This window comes from Silene latifolia, chromosome 11, assembly GCF_048544455.1.
Source record: "Silene latifolia isolate original U9 population chromosome 11, ASM4854445v1, whole genome shotgun sequence".
In the NCBI taxonomy this organism is placed as follows: Eukaryota; Viridiplantae; Streptophyta; class Magnoliopsida; order Caryophyllales; family Caryophyllaceae; genus Silene; species Silene latifolia.
Window position 1 is genome coordinate 142,054,302 of NC_133536.1, and position 4,475 is coordinate 142,058,776.

A 4,475-nucleotide genomic window follows, 5' to 3' on the forward strand; every position below is an offset into this window, starting at 1 on the left:
AAAATTCGCGGGTGTTACATAAGCTATGAAAGAGGTTTGTTCCAAGAACTCATGAGATTGATATATATCATAAATTAGCTGAATTAAAGCCAGATAGTTTGAGTATTTTGCGACAATATTGCTGAATTTGAAAGAATAACCCTTATGAGTGAAGTAGAGGAGATCGAGGAACAAAAGATGGCTCGTTTCATTCGAGGGCTAAATCTTAATATTGCTAATGCGGTGGAGATGTACCCTTATTCTTCTTTTGATATGCTATGTGATCTATGTGTGAAAGCTGAAGGACAAATAAAGTCAAGTCGTGTTACTTCTAGGCCAAGTCATTGGGAATGACCCGAGGTGATTGAATTCAAAGAAACTAGTTCGAGCACAATTGTGAAATCCGTGGTTTCAGCAGCCCCTTTTGTTCAAACAGTTTCTAAGACTATTGAGGAGTCTAAAGAGAAGAGCTTGACCAAAGTTCAATGTTTCAAGTGTCAAGGGTTAGGACACTATCAAAGTGAGTGCCCTAATGGAAGAAGTATAACGCTATGTGAAGCAATTGCCATTTGAGACAAATTATATGATCAAGAATTGCGAGAAAGAGGGTTGTTTATTATCAATGGTGAAGAAGGAGACGACAAAGAAATCGAAGTATACAAAACTCCAACCTATGATACGTTTTTAGACATGAGGCATACACTTCAAACAAGGAAGGAATCCATTGAGGATGAATTTGAACAAGTGCTAAACAATGAAGAGCTACACGAAAACATTTATTCTTCATTATGTGTAAATCATCCCCCAATATTTGACGATTATGAAGACGACGAGATGGTTGATGCTATTGATGGTGAAGCTGCAAAGATTGTGAATTTTGATGAGGATGATTATAAACAAGAGGAGGAAAAATAAATTGTTGAAGGACTAACATTGGAGTTAATTTCAATTCATAGCAATCTAATTCATGTCAAACCAATATTGATGAAGGGCAAATATAAATCTCCATTGGAATCGTATATTGATAAATTCTTATTTGGTGATAGGGATTCTAATGTTACTTTGCTTACTTCGGTGTTAACGGGGAATTATGAAGATGTTGAAGGCAATGACAACTTATTGGGTTCTATAGAGTTTAAATAGGTGCCTAGTTCTTGTGTTGTTGGTATTCAAATAGAGGTGAATGCTGCAACTGTCAAAAGATCATCATGTTCACTTGGTCTTGAATATGCAGATGTTAACAAGTTTCTAATTCTTGTGCAAGGAGGGTGGAGGGGTATGATGCGTGATGTGACCATAATTAGCGCATATTTAGTCCCCGAATTAGCCTTGTTCCCATGCTTTTTAGTGCATATTTGGGTCATTTATTGTCTTTAGTTCTTTGTTTTGCATATTCTTTGAGGTTTTGTGTCCTTGGTAGGAAAGGAGTGAAAACCTTGCATTTTCATGGCAAAATAAGACTAAATTGATTGAATTCAATGACCAAGCATCAAGGAGAGACAAGATTAGAAGGCCTTTGTACATATTATAGTAGTTGGGCAATGACGCGAAAGGATCCTTGCATCCCCGAGGAAATCCCCAAGGATTTTATGAAGGAAAGGAAGAAAAGAAGAAAGAAGTGAAGGCTGTCCCGGCAATCCGTGCGGATTGACTGGAAGACGCCCGTCCTCCACCTCCACAATCCGGCCGTCTTCTCCCAAAGACGCCCGGGCAGCAAGCCCAGAAGACGCCCGGATTCCCTTGAAGACGCCCGAGCAGAGACTGTTGAATCCGGCCGTCCCGTGCCTAAGACGCACGGATTCTAAGACAGCAACATTTCGTTTCTTCAAGCTTCAATGAAAGATGCCCATCCTTCGAAAAATACCGGCGTTTCCCTGCTCAAACCTCAAAAGTGTAATTACTAGTTTAGCCCTTAGTTAACCTTAATGCATCCACCTAATTTCCACTATAAATACCCCATTAGTCTAATTAGAAGAGCATGTTCTTCTTATCAATTCTTAGAGTAGTTAATATCAATCAAATCTCTCTTTAGTTTTGTAATCAACAATTAATCAAGTTTTAATTCAAGTTTTATTTCCTTAATCTCTCTTTTGTTCATCCTTTATTTTGGGTAATTGAAGATTATTTGGGTTATTATTGGGAGATTGACAACCTCTCAATCAAGCATCAAGTACTTCTTTTATTCTTTGCTTTATTATTGGAATCATTAGTATGTATAATCCTCTTAATCCCTTTTTAATTATTGTTAATTACTTTCATTTATTCATCATGTTTTACTTTGTTGGTATGATTGACAACCTTGCTAGCATGATCAACATGATAATGAGTGAGTAGTCACCTAGCTAGGGTTAATGGGTAATTAGGGGAAACCAACATGGGGAATGATTCATGCTTAAATTAATATGCTTTCATGGTTTATTTGCTTGCTTGTTTTGATCTCAACTCATGCACATGTTATGTTTGATGAAATGCGAGCCTATGAATCCTTACATTTTTTACCCATCACCTATCTTTTCAATGAGACTTGTAAGACATAAACCAACTCGAGTCTCATTAGACCATGCATGTTGTTGAGTAGGGAAGATTAAGTCGACTTGTAGGTGTTGTACAATCTAATCGATTCGGCTCCGGGACCCAAACTTTCCTAGGATTGTAAGATATAACCCAACTCAATCCATCACAACAATAATTGCTTGCTAATAATTTGAGAACATGTTTGTATGATCAATTCCCATGATTCCCCTATGACCCCATGACACCCTAGTGCTTTTTATCAATTGTTTACAACACTTTTTATCCATCTTGCTTATTTACTTTCATTGGTATTTAGTTTAGTGACCTTCTACATCATCCCAAATTGTGACACCCCTAAGACACCACTAGTTTCAATAGAAATCTCATCTCAATTCACGTCCCTTGGGATCCGACCTTTACTTGCCTCTTTACTAATTGTAGAAATTGTTTGTGAAGTTATAAATTGTGTTTTGGTCTAGGTGCTCCTAACGACAAGTTACCGAAAAGATTTAGTCCCGACCAAAAATGGTGCCGTTGCCAGGGACGGTGTTATCTTGATTTACTTTTTTTATATTGTTATTAGTTGTGTCTTTCTTTGCCTTGAGGAAGTAAAACTCCTCAAGGTTTGTTCTAATTGTTTTCGAGTTGTTTGATATTTTGCATGTCTAGAAGGTCACAAGGTGATTTTTTACCTTTTGATCGTGAAATTGAAAGAACTTTGACAACCAATAGAAGACTTGCTAGGAGGAATTTGAGAGGTATTAGTAAGGTTGTAGATATTCAACCAACTATTGAGTTCATCAACCCTTTTGCAAGAGAAGGTGAGGAGAACCCAACACAAAATACCACACAAAATCAACCCACAATGCCTAAGTTTTCATCACATTCCGTACCCACCGAGGAGAACCTACCCAACGGTACTCCCACACCACAACATTTGACCGGAAATTTTATTGCCAAATCCGCCTTTATCCAATTAGTCGAAAGGAGCCAATTTGGGGGGATGCCTAGTGAAGACCCTCATTCTCATATGGAGACCTTTTGTGACTATTGTGATGCGATTTCTCAAACCGGTGTAACTCAAGACCAAATTCGATGGGTCTTATTTCCTTTTTCTCTAATTGGCACCGCGAAACAATGGTTGAAGGGCCTTGATAAGGACACTCTCGGAATTGATTCTTGGAAGAAGTTGGCTCTAGCTTTCTACAAAAAATTCTACCCACCGGAAAAGACTAACATGCTAAGAGCTCAAATTACGGGTTTTAAGCAAAGGGATGAAGAATCTTTGTATGAAGCTTGGGAGCGGTTGAAAGGAATTTGTCGCTCATGTCCTCACCATGGACTTAGCGAGTGGTTCTTGGTACAACAATTTTGGAACGGTCTATATGAAGATTCAAGGAACATTCTCAACATGGGATCGAATGGAATGTTCACCGAAGTTGATGACAATCAAACTTGGAACAAAATTGAGGAAATGGCGGTCCATAACTCACAATATAGTAGACCTCGCAAGGCTACTAGAGGAGGAAAGCATGAAGTGGACTCCATTACTCAATTGGGTGCTAAACTTAGTGCTCACATTGACACAATCAATTTGAAGTTTGAAAAAGCTATGGCTAGACTTGAAGAAGCCTCAAAATCACAAAAGCATCATGTTAATGCCATGACGGCATCTTCATCAATCCTAAGTGGGATATGTGAAAATTGTGGAACTTTGGGACATGACCAAAGTGAATGTAGGGGAACAAATGAACAAGTGAATGCCTTCGAAGCATACAAGAGTGGTACCCCTTATTCCAACTATTACAATGAAAACACCAAATTCCATCCAAATCTCTCATACAAAAGCCAAAATGTTCAAAACCCTCAAACAACATACACCTCACCTCCCATGAGAAACCAAAATCAAAGACCCTTTTACATCCAAAACCAAGGTTAACAAAATCAAAATCCATACAATCACCAAAATGACCAAGGTTTTG

The 4,475-nt window shown here is 38.2% G+C and overlaps 1 non-coding gene across 1 annotated transcript; it reads right to left on the reverse strand.

Annotated features, from left to right (window-relative positions):
- Window positions 1-3,730: 3,730 nt before the first annotated feature.
- LOC141616638 (small nucleolar RNA R71) lies at window positions 3,731-3,837 on the reverse strand. The gene has a single exon (XR_012530970.1). It is a non-coding gene; the product is annotated as a small nucleolar RNA R71 (small nucleolar RNA).
- Window positions 3,838-4,475: the final 638 nt, after the last annotated feature.